Genomic DNA, 17,568 nt, shown 5'->3' with positions numbered 1-17,568 from the left:
GGTTCAAATTCAGAGAGATAAATTAAAAAATTTAAATAACTTTCAAAAACTATTAGGAAATATAAATTGTCTACAGCCTTCCTGGGGTATTCCAACCTATGCCCTACAAAATTTGTTTCAAACATTGGAAGGTGATCCCTCTTTAAATAGCCCAACGCAACTTAGCCCAACAGCTGAATAAGAATTAGAAATAATTGAGGAGATCGTTAATACAGCTCAGCTGGATATAATTGACTCTTCAGAAAGTTTAAATCTGATAGTGTTGCGTACTTCACATTCTCCTACTGGGATTTTGGTACAAGGAATTAATATTGTGGAATGGAGTTTTTTACGTAACAATTCTAGTAAAACATTGGTTACTTATGTAAATAAAATATCTCAAATAATTTTCAAAGGAAGAAGAAGAACCAGACAATTAATAGGGAGCGATGCTACAGAAATTATTGTACCATTGACTAGTGAACAAATTCAAGCGCTACGGGAAATGGATGAAGATTGGCAAATTGCTAGCACTAATTATCTGGGCAAAATTCATAACAACTTTCCAAAGCAAGAGATATTTCAATTTCTTAAATTTACTAATTAATTTGATTTGGCTTAATATTATAAAAGCTGAACCTATTGAGTCTGCTGTTACATTCTTCACAGATGCTAGTGAAGAAGGAAAGGCTGCTTATACTGATATGCAAAAATGATAAGGTTTTACAAACTCCATATAAATCAGTACAGAAGAATGAATTGTTTGCTATTATTTCTCTTTTACAAATTTACTCTGATCTTGCTGCTTACAGTATTGTGTCTCTATCCACAGCATCCATCATTCTGACTATGATATGCCTTGGGGATTTTTTATTTGGGTCCCTTTTAGCTGGCACCCTTTGGAATCCCTGGATCTGGATGCCTGCGTTCTCTAGCTCTGGGAATTTCTTAGCAATGATGTCTTTGACTGTGTTTTTTCATTGGGATTGGTTCCCTGTGGTTCTGACACTGCAATGATTCTCATGTTGCTTCTCTTGTGGTTATCCCCCAGGGCTCTAATTCGCTCTAGAGCCATTTTGAGATCTTTTGCCATTATTTGTTGTAGCCTATATGCTTTGTGCAAGTCATCTTCAAACTCACTGATTCTGTCTTCAGCTGTAGCCATTCTATTATTGAGGGCTCCTACTGAGTTTTTAATTTCATCTACCTATTCTTTTAATTGTGTGACTTCTGTTCGTAGCTTTGAGATTTCTGCTCTCATTTCTTCCTGGATTATCTTAGTGGACCATTCCAATGCTGCATCCATATGCTCCCTTAATTTATTGGATATTCGTTCCAGAGTTGCTTTGAGTTCCTGAACCATCTTTACAATTTCATCTCTGAATTCTCTATCTGAGAGGAGATTGTATTTCTGGGAAGTCCCTGTTGGGGTTTCTGAGATCCTCTCTTCCATTTCTCCTGGTGGTGGGGATTTTCTGTTTCTTTATGTTGTTATGGGCTTTACTGTCAGGCGCACTACCTTAGCTTATGAGGGGCCTCAATTGAAGATGTGGGGCTATGATGTCTTTAAAATGGACTTTTTTTTGCGCTTGATGTGTTCACTGATAGAGTTTTTGAAATGGGGATGGGATAGGCTAATTAACTATTAGCATATAGTGACTAAGATGACCAGATATCTTAAGAGAAATAGGTTATACTGATTGTGACACAGGCACCATGCATGCAATGGGAGAAACAACTGCAGCCGCATAAGGAGACACCGCACAAGAAATAGGCCACGGCCACTTTTGAGACCACGCCCCCTGACGAGAGGACACGCCCCTAACCTGGAGAAGGGGTGGGGGTCAAGCTCGGTACACGAGATGGCTGAGAGCTGCCAGGCGGCGCTGGGGGCTTCCGAGCGGGCCCCCAACTATCGGCAGGGGACGAGGGGAGAACTTCTCCACGTGGGGTGGGGTGGGGTCTCCAAGGGGAAATTCCAATTACCAGCAGGACGGGGTGGGGGGGGTCAGGCACTGTGAGAGAGATGGCTGAGAGCTGCCAGGCGGGGCTGGGGGCTTCCTAGCGGGCCCCCAACCATGGGCAGGGGACGAGGGGAGAGCTTCTCCACGTGGGGCTGGGTCTCCAAGGGGAAATGCCAATTACCTGCAAGAGTCGGGGGGGGGGGGGGGGGGGGCGGTCAGGCACGGTGCCCGAGATGGCTTAGAACTGCCAGGCGGGTCTGGGGCCTTCCCAATCTTGGGCAGGGGACGAGGGGAGAGCTTCTCCATGTGGGGCGGGGTCTCTCTTCTCTGAACCAATAAATATTGTAATGGACTCTCAGTATGTAGCTTGGACTGTCAATCATATATTTACAATTGTTTTGCCTTGAGTTACTCTGAGCTTATTTCTTTATTTAAAAATTTGCAGCAAATTTTCAGAGACTGTAAGCATTCTTTATACATTGTTCATATGCGAGCTCATACGGGTCTCCCTGGTCTGTTAGTTTAAGGCAATGATCGAGCTGATAAGTTGGTTGCTTTAGTAGTAAGTGCAGAAAAATCTCATGCCTTACATCATCAAAATGCTCGTGCGTTGAAAACCAAATATGCCCTTACTTGGAGGCAAGCTAAAGACATTATTAGGCAATGTCGTACTTGTCGAGCAATCAATATGTCTCATATGCCTTTGGAGCTAACCCTCGAACTATAAAGACATGAAATTTGGCAAATGGGTGTAACTATTGTCCCAGCTTTTGGTAAACAAAAATATGTTCATCAATCAATTGATACCTATTCACATTTTCGATGGGCTTCTGCGTTATCTTCGGAAAAAGCAGGAGCTGTGATTACTCATTTGTTAAAAGCATTTGCTGTTATGGGTGTTCCTAAGACAATGAAAACTGATAATGCTCTTGCTTATACCTCTGCAAAAATGCGTGATGTTTTCGCTGCTTATGGTATCAATCATATTATGGGAATCCCTTATAACAGTACAGGACAAGTCATTATTGAACGAACAAATAGTTCGCTTAAAGATGTATTACTTAGACAAAAAGGGGAATATATACGGATTCTCCTAGACAGCAACTATCCAGAGCACTGTTCACCTTGAATTTTTTTAATTGCTCTGATGAAATGATATCAGTGGAAAAACAATGGGAAATTCAGGATAGCTCAGAAAAAAATAGTTCTAATAGAATAAAAAAAATGATTTAGTCAAAATTAGTCAGAGACTTAAAGTCCTTTACAGGGACCCAGTCTCTGGGAGTTGGATGCCAGGCCCAGTGGAAAGGTGGGAACAAATTTTTGCTTTTATTTCAGCAAAAAGAAACCATTTTTGGTGTCCTACAAAAGGACTGAAGCTTCTCAGTGAATAAGGGATAGCAAATGAAAAAACTGCAGTATGGATTTCTTTTTCATAAATTTTTGCCAGCTTCGTGAAAACAGAAGCGCTTTTCTTTTGGCCCAATTTTAACAAGGAGGAGACAGGCTAATTAGACTGAGAAATGGGGGATAATCACAATCGGCTTACAGGGATTTTTTACCCTGGGAACTGCCATTCTTTTCTCTGTCCATCAGTTTTTCTTCCCTGGTTCTTGGAGAGTCATATCGATCAATCAGGTATGTATGAATGCATATGTGCATGTGATTTTTGTTGTGTTTCTGTATGTCTGTCTATATTGAGTGCTTTAAATGTTGAAGTCAGATTGAAATCAGAAGTGGAAATCCTTGTAACTGGGCAAACAGCCCCATCAAAAAGGTTAGTAATATGTGCTCCAAAAAATTTTAAAAGTTTGGGTGTTTTTTGGAGCTTATGAAAAATTGCAAAATTAGAGCATGAAGCCAAGGTGAAAATTGTTAAAAATTGGTGTAACAGGTTTATGATTTGAACTAAGTTATAAGAACTATCAAAATTAATTAAAAAGATGTTTTCCTCATGCTTGGTAAAAATGGTACAAGGTTTTGTTATGCTAGTACATTTTTATCTCTAAATATTATATTATAATTTTTGTATCTGTATTGTATTGAGTTGTTAAAAGAGAATTGAAATAATTGTATATAAAAACAGATTCAAAAGCTACTGGTTTAGTTCAAAACTTAATTTTTAAGAGATAACAGGTTTATTATATAAGACTGGATAATAGTCCATGCATGTTTTATTGGAACATCTATGAAGTTTGAGGAGGAAGTTTCTATTTTTACTCATGGATGCCAATGATTCTTCTTTGTCCATGAGAGAAGAATCTGATAATGGGAGTGCTTCGGCAGTTACTGATTGTGGAAAAACCTGGACTGTGAAGTTCATCCAGAAATGGCATGAAAATGTTGTTTTTATTTAGGGACTAATTGATCTTCGTTGACAAATGTCTCTGAACCAGAACTGGAACTGGAATATTACTTAATATGTGTAAACTCTGTACATGTAAACTCTGTATCATAAAATGAAAAAGAATTTCTGTAGAATAAGGTTAGATTTTCTTAAAACAGCATTGAGCTATTGCTGGAAAGATTTGTGAGAATGTTTGTATTGTTTGTTACTGGTCATTTTAAACAAAAAAAGGGGAAATATTGATGCACAATATCTCGCAATCTCTGACCTACTAGGCTTGAATGTTAAAATTATTTTTCTGTTACTGTTACTTTGACTATGCGTCTGGTTATATAACTGACTTTGATACTGTTTCCATTGACTAAGTTAATTTGCATATTCTGCCTATGTGGCTGACTATCATTGGTTAGAACATCAAGCTAGTTAATAAAAGGCGGCTGAACAGGCTGCTCTCCGGCACAGCACAACACCAGAGACAGTTTTGTGATGCCCTATAAAGTATTACTTTCGCGTGCATATCTTAATGCCTCAGACTGTCCAACCAAACCTTACTGCAACAGAAACAAAATGTCTTCCATACCTGTAATACTGCTCACTCCCACTGCCATCACAAATAAACAAGAAATGGAAAAACATAGTCACCAGCCCCTGGAGTTTTACAAATCAACATTGAGCTTATGATGATCCAATTTACCTATCAGTGTAGTACCTGTGTGGGGAAAGTATCAAGCCAACCTTCCAAGTTCACTCAACATAATGGGTACAAAAAAGCACGGCAAGTTTAGACTGCACTAAGCATTCAATTTATATTCATCTCTGCTACCAGAGAAGCTAGGTGGTAACTTGATCTTCCCCATCCATCCAACATCAAATGGGGGCTAGTCTATATCACACTGACTTCCATACCATTTTTTGCAAACACTATTGATGACGGGATGTCCCCTCAAGGGACAATCGCAAAAAAAATCTAGCAGCAGGAAGCAGATTTCATGATACACTGCATTCATATTCCTGGCCCTGATGTTCTCAGACTACTGGAATTCTACCTAAATTCCTTTTCCCAAACTTACAACTACAGATTACTGAGTCGGTGCTTCACTACTCCCTTACTGGTATCAGGAAGCCAAAAGGAAAGAGTGAGTTTATGATCTCACTATTGACACAACAAAGTACTTGTTTTCATTGCAAAGGTATCAACAGGTTTCTTTGCTTGGAGCATGGGGAGCTGAGTAGAATATTCTCTCAACTCTATGCCATGAAGTACTGTCAATATTTCACTTTGCCATATACACAAGAATATGAACATGTTCCATACGCCTATCTTTGTTACATAAGAAACAAGTGAAAATGGACTTGAAATAGGATGTAAAGTCTCATCACGTGTGGGTAAAAAAGAACCATTATTCACTGATGGTGGAAATGTTATCTGGTTCCACGTCTATGGCAAACAATATGGACACTTCTCAAAAACTAAGCCAGAATCTGGAAAAAACCAGAGTGCCCCAAAACAGATGACTGGTTAAAGAAACTCTGGTACATCTACACAATGGGAAACTATGTAGCTGTCAGAAAACATGAAGTCATGAAATTTGCATATAAATGGATCAACATGGAAAGTATCATGTTGAGTGAAATGAGTCAGAAAGAAAGAGACAGACATAGAAAGATTGCACTCATATGTGGAATATAATGTAACTGAGAAGTACAAGTTGGCAACGATGCAACTTCTGGCAGATATCTCTCTGGACTTAGTTACTAAAATACTAAATTACAGAAACCCAAAACTGAGAGGCTGATAAGTGTGGTCACTCGACCTCATACCTCTTCATCCTCAGCAATGGAAAACAAATTATCTAATGCTTCCTTTTCAGCAGGTCTGACTTTAGGGGAGAGACTCTCCAAACAATAATAGTGAGTTTTGTTGAAATATTGTATGCAATCAAAGTGAAAGTAAAGTGAAATTTATTAGTTACACAGGCGGGGGGGGGCTTAGGGTGGGGGGGCTAGGGGCGTGGGGGGGTTAGGGGTGTGAGGGGGTGGGGTGGAGCTATACTGGGATTCTTGGTGGTGGAATATGAGCACTGGTGAAGGGATGGGTATTCGAGCATTGTATAACTGAGATTTAAACTTGAAAACTTTGTAACTTTCCACATGGTGACTCAATAAAAAATTTAAAAAAAAACCTAAGAATTGCGCTCCCTATTGACCCAGCATTCTACTCCTAGACACCTATCCCCTGGGTTCAAATACTCAACTTAGAATAGACATCTACATTCCCAGGTACATTGTAGCACTATTTTCAATAGTCAAAATCTAGAAGTAACACAAATGTCCATGATCAGATGACCAAAGAAACTCTGGTACATATATACACACTGGAAGAAACTTACTCGGGTGCAAGAAAAATAAAACTATGAAACAGACGCAACATGGGTGGAGCTGAAAAGTATCATGCTGAGTGAAATCAGAAAGAGAGGAACAGACACAGATTGATCTCTCTCATATAAGTGATAAGAAGAAACAGAATACGACCCATGCGGCCCCTCCATTGCTGAACGCCATGATCCTGGAGGCCCACTACTTTCGGTACCAGCAGTTTCTTGCAGAAATGCCTCTAGACTGTGAACTAAGCTACAGCACCATGCTGCCACAGGAGGGGAAAGGTTTTTCTCTCTCGGCTTTTTCTTTCCCTGGTGGCAGTGTGGCGACTGCCAGCATATAAGGCCCACTAAAAAATGGCACGAGCTTACAATGATGCAATTTCTGGCAGAAATTTCTCTGGACTTAGTTACTAAAATACCAGAAATCCCAAACTGCGTGGCCGCAATAGCTCATATGCTCTTCATTCTCAGCAATGGAAAACTAATTATCAAATGCTGCCTTTTAGGCAAGTCTGATTGTTGGGGGGAAATTCCAAATAATAATAGTGAGTTTCCTGTAGAAATACTGCCACTGTCACTGTCATCCCGTTGCTCATTGATTTGCTCGAGCGGGCACCAGTAACATCTCCATTTTGAGACTTGTTGTTACTGTTTTTGGCATATCAAATACACCACGGGATCTTGCCAGGCTCTGCCGTGTGGGCAAGATACTCTTGGTAGTTTGCCGGGCTCTCCTAGAGGGGTAGAGTAATCGAACCTGGGTCGGCAGCGTGCAAGGCAAATGCCTTACTGCTGTGAATCAAAGTAAAGAGAAAGTAAATAGAAAATCATTAGCTACATAGGCAGGGGTGGGAGGGAGGCGTATGATGAGAGGTATACAGGGATTCTTGGTGGTGGAACATGTGCACTGGTGAAAGTGATGGGTGTTCCATCACTGTATGAGTGAGACGTAAGCATGAAAGCTTTGTAACTTTTCACATGGTGATTAAATTAAATTTTTTTAAAAAAGAAGAAACAGAATAAAGAAAAAAATGAAGCCCAAATGCAACAGATCTGAGAACTTGTCTTCAATATAACGTTTATCATGGGGATGCAAATGGTGGAAGAAAATAAACATGCGGGTGGAGGATACTGTAATCGTTTATGTAGAAAATCCTACTGATAAGAGTTTATAAAACATTGTGCCCAAAATACTTTTAAAGACACATATAAATAAATAAAAACTAATCGTGTGTTATTCAAAATTTCCAGTATACAATAGAAAAAGACAATATTGGTAGTTAAAAAAAAAACTTCCAACTTGAACAATAAAAGACAAGCTGAGATGCTAACCTCGTGAATGCTGATTATTAATTGCAAATCTTTGAGTAACTTTCCCATCCAACAAGTTCTTTCGAAAGTAATACAGATTTTCCCTCAAAAGAAAATAACTAGAAAATCTAGTCAATCAAAGAGAAGTGTTGTAAAGAAACATTTTGTGTTAGAGACCAAGATTATAAAGGGCAAAATAAAAGTATGCAATGTGACAAACTGTAGAATTGCAAAAGCAGAGGGTAGAATCAATGAATGTGAGAGTGGACAATAGACTCACTCAATGTAAACAACAGAATTAAATGAAATAATATTCTTCACAATGGAAAGATTGATTCTCTGGGAATTCGCAATCCTAATATTTACGACACAAGATTCAGCTAGGAGAGAGTTAGAGCATGTGATGAAATGGTGGCTGGGAGCCAGAGATTTAACACAGCAGGTAAGGAGGTTGCTTTGCACACTGCTCACCACTATTTTATTCCCAGCACACCAAAGGGTTTCCTGAGCCAGCTAGGAGTAATCCCCGAGCACAGAGTCTAGAATAAGCCCCAAGCTCTAATGGGTTTGACCCTAAATTTAAAATGAATTTGAAGTAATAGTTGGTGAAAATTTCCCAAATAGGAAAAAAATTGAGGAAATTGTTCCTATCTACAGCTGACGAGCTTGACTACACAGAATATTGCCCGGACTCTTAAAAGATCATTAAAAAAGCCTGTTATCCTGGATTTATGTGTCGCCACCACCATAGGAGATGGAAGAGACATTTGAGTAAATAAACAAGAAGTCAGACATTTAGTATAGAGGTTAATGTCCTTGTCTTGCAGTAAAATACCATGGCTAGAATCCCAGCATCACAGATCTACTGCCCGCCTCCAGCGGTATCCCTTATAGGGAGTCACGCAAAGTCACGAGCATTGTTGGCTGCATGACTTTGCAACTAACCCTCATTTTCCCCACCATCCCACCACCAGCACCTTAAGAAAAAAGTAAAATATACCGTATTCCATCCCCAAGCGGTATGTAATATAGGAAGGAAAAGTATATAATCAGAAAGTGGTGAAATCAGGAGTGTTCGGTATATGTTGTAAAGATCTCTTACTGCAGAACATGGAGTTTTGTACACAGCCTCCCCCACCCCAAACACGTATCTATGATGGGGACTTGGTTTCTAATTCATTACATCAGTAAGCTAGAGACACCAAAACCAGATGCCCTTTTGGAGCAGGAAGAAGCTGATTTTAAATTTGAGACCCTTTGCTGCATATCTAATAAACTTGGACATCAGTTTTCTGATTTTGAGGAGAGACATGGTACAAGCCTTGAAAAGCAGGATCCTGTATTGTATCTCACTTTCCATTCACTGAAGCCCAGGATGGGGGGCAGTACTTTGTTATTCTCTTGCCCAAGGAACGTTCTGGACTGTTGTTCCTGTGGGCGGGACAGATCTTGGCCCCGCCTTCAAGGACAAAGCTGATTGGGCAGTCTCGCGAGATCTAAGCTGAACCAATCACAATGCTCTTCTGGTCATCTTACTTCTGAGCGGTAGCCATTAAGACGCTCGGAGTCGACGAAGACTGGCGGTTTGCGGCCAGCTCCGGAGAGAAATTCTCGACGTTTTCGATGAAGTGCCGCGGCTTCCTCTACTCTTCGAATTAGGTAAACTCTATGGCTTTTCTGTATCTTGGCGTCACTGGCGTAACTGCACAGAGGCAAGGTCTGGGGATGAGAGAGGGAATCGGCTTTGACCCTTGGGTCAAGCTCGAACCCCGTGACTGAAAGAAACGGTAACTTTAGTCTTCGTGCTTTTCTAATCAACAGAAATTAAGAGTCACATGGCTTGTTGAAAAAGAAAAGTTTATAAATATTTAAGGACAAAATGATGTCCCGAATGGGGTTGTTGAGTAGAAACATGCCACCTGAGGAGGCGTCAGCATGGGACAAGGCGGGAACGAGTCGTGGGGCGCGGGGGGGGGGGGCGGAAAGTGTTCAACCGGGAGGAGGAGGCTGTGGCGAAAGGTGTTACAGTGTTGTGCATGAGACCTCATCACCAACAGTATTATAAAACACACTGTATAACTTTATTTTTCAAAAAGGAAGGGAAAAGGTGCCTCTTGGAGTAGCGAGCCGGTGAGTGTGAGGCACTGCGGGCGGGGCTTGAAGGGTGGAAACGGACACGGGCGAAGGGAGCCTGGCGAAACGTTTTACTCCTGGGACCCGGTCACGAGTAACTGAAATTTCCCAGTGACTTAAAGTGGGAAGGTGGACCTTCTCCTTACTATACAAAGGTAGTCATTTATAATGAGTGTATCAAGAATGAAGCCTAAGTACTTACCCAAAAACTGGGGGCGAGGGGGGCGGGGGTGAAGCCAATCGGACTCAGTTGCTCAAAAGCCACTTGCACTTAACCCTCCAGACATCCCATTTTCCTCAGGTGAGATTTCTTCCGTTATGTGGTTAATCCTTTAAGATCTCTTGACAACTCCCGAGTCTCTCATCTTTAAAGATTATCCAGTCCTGCCTTGCGCTTAAGTTTGCAGTTATTATTCTGATAGTTCCTGTTGTGAAGGTAAATATTGAATCAAATATGGACGTAAGCAGATACACTTTATCATTTCTCTTGTATACCATTTTTATGCTACAATGTTTTTTTCTTACGAAAGGTACGTACCTACTGCAGTTTGATTTCCTATGATGATGTCACTAAGGCAATTTGAAAATACTTTTAGTGAATAAAGTAAACCTGGTTTTATGGATTTACCATAGATTTATAACCCTATAGATATTTTGGGAGTTCAACTTCATACCTCTACAGGTGTATATGTTCACCACACCTACCACCCAAATTATAGTTCCATCAGCAAATTTATTATAGCTACATTAGCAAATTTATCACTTCTACATATTTTTAACATTCCTCTATTAAAAATGGAGCACATAAATCTTAGATTCTAGTAAATATGGTGAATTCATTTTTAAGTAAATAGGACATGAATCCAACTTTCTGACTATATTTCAATTGACTATATTATTAAATAGTGCTACTTTCCTTTAACTGCTGGTTTTGCGGGGTTTGTTTGTTACTAATTTTGGGGGGTTAGGGGAACACACCTGGTGATGCTCAGGAGATATTGCTGACTCTGTACTCAGGATTTATTCCTGGATATGCTCAGGGGACCATATGAGATACCGTAGTTTGAACCCTGTTTGGTCACCACGTGCAAGGCAAATTCCATTCCCGATATACTGTCTCTGTGGCACCTTTGCCTTTTATTTTAAAATAATTTAAAGAACTTTCTCTGCTTTTGTTAAGATTTTATTTTTGGGGGCTCACACCCCCCAAAGTCCCTTAAACCCAGGGTTTTTTGGCAGGCAGATAATGTTGGAGATTACACCAAATGCAGCATGCCAGTAAAACACATTAAGACTTGTATTCTCTCTACGGTACCAGGTTTGAATTTTCGTTTTTTAGTGAAGCAGGAGAGTTTTATTGAATGGAATTTTCTTAGATATATATGAGATAAAAGAAAGAATTTGTGTTCTAGAGAGAACACAGACTTCTATAGAGTATAAAATGCAGAAAGAAGTAGAGAAACACATGATTAAGAAAGACAAGGGGCTTGAAGAGAAAGTGCCCAGATAATGATAGTAAAACCTTTCAGAAATTAACTTTGAAGTCAGATTGCTAGTACATATGTTCAGGCACTGCCCTTGCATGGATTGATTCCAGTTCCATACTTAATATTTTTAATATTCCTCCCAGTACCACCAGAAGTTATTTCTGTATACAGAGCCAGGAAGAAGCCCTGAGAACAGGTGGGTATGACCTATAATACTATGACCCCTATAGTAGTATTATAACTGTAATAATAGTGTTATTAGTGATTAATTTTATTATAATTGCTGAAAAGTTAAATTGTACTACAAGTCTCCATCCAGCATTTGGCAACACCAAAAGTTTGCATCACACATATAACTTTAGACAAACTATCAAAATATAAAATAAAATAGATATACTACTAGCAAGCAGTCTACAGACTTTTAAAGTATTTGAACTTTCAACAGCTGTCAAAATGCATTTCTTTTTCTGTTTCAGGTTCTCTTTCAGGATACTGAATTGTTTTTAACACATGTTTCTCCACAGTCTCCTAGAGGCAGAGAGAGTTCAGCGTCTTCACAACCTTTTAAGACACCAGTCAGGTATTCTTAGAGAATCTCAATTTGGGTTTATCCGAGGTGCTTCTTACTTGTAATTTATGGTACACATTTTGGACAAGGTTAGCTGCTTTATTGTTCTTCCCTACTGTCCACTTGATCTCAGTAGTGAGGGAGGGATTTCTTGCCTAGTGTCCTGGAGGTGGCTGAATCCCTGACATTGGAAATTGTAGAGAAGAGTTGCACAGCAATTTCTTAGTAACATTTGCTCACACTCTGGAATAGTGATGCCAAGTAGAGCTTCACAGGTATTGCACTCCAGAAGAGAGTGAACAAGCAGGGGCTAGTGCTGGGGGCAACAACCTTGATAGAAACAAATGAAGTCACACTATACTCACTTGTAATTGACTTGTTTGAGTAATTCTGTGGCCTGCTAGGAAAATGAATCCTGACATTCAGGTATGAGCAAACACTGTACCCAGTCCCATTTACAAGGTGATTTTTATTGCTGGAGAGGTATAGTATAGAAATTATGGTATTTGCCTTGCACTTGCACAAGGTCAACCAGGATTGGAGACCTGGACCCCTTAAATAGTTATATGCCAAAATATAATTTTCAGTCTTATATGCTTGATACTGCCAGAATTGACCTCTTAACACAGAGCAAGGAGTTAACTCTGATCTTTGCCAGTTGCAACCCCAAAACAGAAATAAGGAACTATTGGGAGCACAACAGGGAGGTAACCTGTGCTTAGCCCATTTGAGTCCTCCTGGTTTCCCCAGATGTCAGGGTGTACATGTGATTGGGCATTGATTGTAGCTTTTTGTCTCCCTGCAAATTGCCAGATGGTACCTGGTGTTCATATGTCATATTTCTGATTTTGTTCATTTTTTGTCACTTGATTGAAGTGGTGACATATATGTAGCTCCATTGTAATGCTACTATTTTTCACTTGTAAGTAATAAACACTATGAGAGAATTCATTTGTAAAGCTATGTATTGGGATTGGGTTGCCTGTTCCTGCCAATAGAGTTTGATGTCATAAGCGCATGCACACGTCTTTTTCAAATCTGTCTCTCTTTCTTTTCTTTTCTTTTCTTTTCTTTTCTTTTCTTTTCTTTTCTTTTCTTTTCTTTTCTTTTCTTTTCTTTTCTTTTCTTTTCTTTTCTTCTCTTTTCTTTTCTTTTCTTTTCTTTCCTTTTCTTTTCTTTTCTTTTCTGTTTGTTTGTTATTCCATGTCTTGGGCATTCTTTGAGTATGCTTAGCTGATTTTATGTGAGGAATATCAAGACATATTTTAATTTAGTAAGTATTATCCTTTCAGGTTGCAAGTACTTAATACAATGAATTAACCTCTCTTTGTTGCTCTCTTTTTATTCCTTTTTTTAAAACAGTGATATACACAGTAACAAAGTTGTTCATAAATGGGTTTCAGTCATATAATGTTTCAACACCTTACCTTCACCAGTGCACGTTTTCCACCACCAATGTTCCCAGTTTCCCTCCTGTCGCTCCCCTCCTCTTCCACCTTCTTTTCCTTCTCTTGCTCCTTCTTCTCCTTCACCTCCTTCTTTTCCTCCTCCTCTTTCTCTTCCTCCTCCGCCTCTCCATCTCATTCCCCTCTCATTCTCCTTCTCCACCTTATCCTCCTTCCCAACCACCTCCTTCTCCTCCACCTCCTGTTTGTCCTCTTTTTCCTCCTCCACCTTCTCCTTTTTCTTCTACTCCTTGCAGTTCTCCTTAGACTTCCTCTTTTGCTCCCCCTTGTTTTCCTCTCTTGCTTTCCTTCTCTCCCTCCTTCCCCATCTTTCTCTTATTCCCTTCCCCCTCCTCTACTTCTTCATAGTTTCTTCCTCTCTGTCTCCATCCGAGTCCTTAAGCTGCCTCCTCTTCTTGTCCTCATTCTTCCTCTTTCCTCCTTCTCTTCTCCTCATCTTTCTCTCTTTGTACTCTTTGTTCTCTTTCTACTCTTTCTCCTCCTCCTCCTCCTCCTCCTTCACTCCTACCTCCCCCTTCTCATTCTTTTTTCTTCTTCTTCCCCCTCTTTCTAGTCTTCTCTATCTCTCCTCATTCATTCTATTTATTTCCTCTTCCTCTCCACCTCCTGCTCTAAACTGCCTCCTCCCTGCTCCTAATTCTCCCTCCTCATACTCCAAATCTTCTCCTCCTCCTCCTCCTCCTCCTCCTCCTCCTCCTCCTCCTCCTTCTTCTTCTTCTTCTTCTTCTTCTTCTTCTTCTTCTTCTTCTTCTTCTTTTCTCTCCTCCTCTTCCTCTTCTTCCTCCTCTGCCATCTCTTCTTTCATCTCCTCCTCCTCCTTCTCCTCCTTGGTTTCTATTTACTCCTCCTCGTAAAACTTCTCAATGTCCTTCACTTCTACTACTCCTTCCTCCTCCTCTCCTTCCTCCTCCACTTCCTCTCCTCTTCTTCTATTTCATATTTTTCCTTCTCTCCTTCCTCCTCCTCTCCTTTTCCTCCTCTTCCTTTACCTCATCTTCTTCTATTTCTTCTTTTTCTTCATCTTCTCTTCCTTTGCTTGCTCCTCCTCTTTATTTTCCACCTCTCTGCCTTTCCTTCTCCCCCTTCTCCTTTCCCTCCTCTCTTTCGCTTTCTGTCTTCCTCCTCCTCTCCTTCTTCCTAGTTTCCTCTCCATCCCCTTACATAATTCTCCTCTCCTTCTAATTCACATAATCCTCCTCCTCCTCCATTTCCTTCTTCTCCTCCCTCCCTTTTTCGTTCTCCTCCTTCTGCTGTTCCTTGTCTTCTTTTTCTTCTTCTCCAAAGCATCCTCCATCTCCAACTCCTCTCTTCCTTTCCTTCTTCCTCATCTCCTCTTCTTTCTTTCTTTCTTTCTTTCTTTCTTTCTTTCTTTCTTTCTTTCTTTCTTTCTTTCTTTCTTTCTTTCTTTCTTTCTTTCTTTCTTTCTTTCTTCTTGTCTTCCTCATGCTCTTCATACACTCTAAATTCCTCCTCTCTCCCTTATTCCTTCCAAATCGTCTTCTGCTTCCTCTTCGCCTCCTGCTCCCACTTCTTCTCCCTCTCTTCCTCCTCCTCTTTATACTCTTACTTCTCTTCCTCATCCTCCTCGTTCCCCTCATTCTCTTTCTTTTCCTGCATCTCCTCCTTCTCCATATGCTCCCCCTCCTCTGTCTTTTGTTCTTCCCCTTCTCCTCTTCCTCCTCACTTTGTTCTCTTCCTTGTCTTCTCTCTTCTACTTTCTCTGCCCCCTCTCATTCCTTCCATATTCCTCCTCTTCTCCTCTTTTCATCCTGCTGCTCTTCCCCTTTCTCCTCTTCCTTCCTCCTCATCGTACTCTTCCTCCTCACCATCATCCTCTTCTCTTCATCCTCCTGCTCATTCCTTTTCCCCTACTGCCCCTTGTCCTGATGTTCCTCATTCACCATCTGCTCCCCCTCTTCTCTTTCATTGTTTTCCCCTCATTCTCTCTCTTCCCCTCTATCACCTCCTTTTCTCCCTCCTACTTTCTTCCTCCGCCCCTCTATACACTTCCATAATCCTCCTACTATTCCTCCTCCTCTGTCTTCTTCCTCTACCCCCATTCTCCCTCTTCCTCATCCTCCTTCTTCTCCTTCTCCTAATCGTGCTTCTCTTTTTTCTCCTCCTCATGCACCTCCTCTCTTCTTTACCTTGTTCCCTTCCTCCCTTCCTCCTCTTTTTCTTCTATTGCAGCTCCTCTCCTACATCGTACTTTTTTCCTCCTCCTCTGCACCCCTTCTATAATCCTCTCCACTCTGATTTATTTTTCCCCTCCTTTCTCCTCCTCTTACTTCTTTTTCTTCTCCTCCTTCTCTTCCTCCTTCTCCACCTCCTCTCTTCATTTCATTGTTTTCCCCTCTCCTACCTCCTTAATTTCTCTTATTTTCCTCGTCCCCCCTTGCTCCTACTTTTTTCCTCTTCCACTCCACCCCCTCCATAATCCTCCTCTCCTCCTTCCTCATTCTCATAATCCTCGTCATCTTACTTCTCCTTGGCCTTCTCTTTCCTCTTTTCCTCCTCCATCTCCTCCTCCTCCTACTTTTCCTTCTCTTCCTTTTCCTCCTTCATCTCCTCACTATTATTCTCCTTCTCCACCTCCTGCTTTTTCTCCTGCTTTTGTCCTTCTCTTCCTTCATCTCCTCCTACTACTCCTCTTTCTTCTCCTCCTTATCTCTCTACTCCTCTCTTCCTTTCCTTCTTGCCCTTCTATTTTCCTTTCTCCTACTTCCTCTTCTTCTCCACCCCCTTCCATAATCCTCCTAGTCTCCTTACTCGTCCTAGTAATGCTCCTCCTATTCCTTCCCTTTGTCCTTCTCTTTCTCCTCTTACTCTTCCATCTTATCTTCCTCATCCCTCTGTTCCTCCTTCTCCTCTTCCTCCTTCTCCTGCTTCTACTCCTCCTCTTGCTTTTTCTCCTACTTCTGTCCTTCTCTTTCTACTTCTCCTCCTCCTCCTTCTCCTCTTCTTGTCCCTGTACTCCTCTCTTCCTTTCCTACTTACCCACTTTTCTTCTTCCTCTCTTTTCTTCTATTCATCATCCTCTCCTTCCTTTTACTTTCTTTCTCCACTATTCACCCATTTCCATAATCCTCTTCTCCTCTTCCTTCCTCACCCTCATAGTTGTTCTTCTTCCCCTCCTTCTTCCCCTCCTTCTCCTAATGCTACTCTTCTGTCTCCTCCTTCTCCTCCTTCTTATCCTCCTCCATATTCTTTTTCTCCATCTCCTCCTCTTCCTTACCTTCTTTCCCTTCTTCCTCCTACATTCTTCCTCTTCCTTTCAACCCCTTTCCATGATCATACTCCTCCCCTACAACTTCCTTCCTCTTCCTCTTCCTCCTCCTCATTCTCTCCTTGTCCTCATCCTAATATTTCTTTGCCTCCTCCTTCTTTTTCTCCTTTTTCTACTTCTTATCATCTTCCTCCTCCTACTTCTTACTCTCTTCTTTTCCTTCTTCATCTCTTCTTCCTCCTACTGTCCATCTTCCTACATTTTTCTTCTTTCTCTCCACCGCCTTCCATAATCTTCCTCTTCTACGCTTCCTCCTCCCCTCCTTCCTCTTCCTATTTTTCTTCTCCTTCTCCTCTTCCTCCTCCTCCTCCTCCTCCTCCTCCTCCGCGTCATCATCGTCTTCATCCCTCTACTACTGTTCATCTTACTCCTTCTACCTTTCCTCCACCACCTCCTCCTCCTCCTAGTCTTCTTTGGCCTCCTTCTCTTCTTTTCCCTCCTACTACTTCTCATTCTCATACTTTCTTCTCTCTCTTCCCACTCTGTCTTTCCTTTTTGACGTTATGTTTTGTAATTCAGATACTGAAAACATCACATATACATGTATATCCCTTTACATACTTATATAACTCAGTTCTTCACCAGAGTTATCATTTCTATTATTATCATATGGTTCCTCTCTCTATCCTAAATACCCGTTGCCCCC

The sequence above is a fragment of the Sorex araneus genome, chromosome X, assembly GCF_027595985.1.
Source record: "Sorex araneus isolate mSorAra2 chromosome X, mSorAra2.pri, whole genome shotgun sequence".
Classification (NCBI taxonomy): domain Eukaryota; kingdom Metazoa; phylum Chordata; class Mammalia; order Eulipotyphla; family Soricidae; genus Sorex; species Sorex araneus.
The sequence above is the reverse complement of the archived record's forward strand: the minus strand, read 5'-3'. Positions refer to the sequence as shown.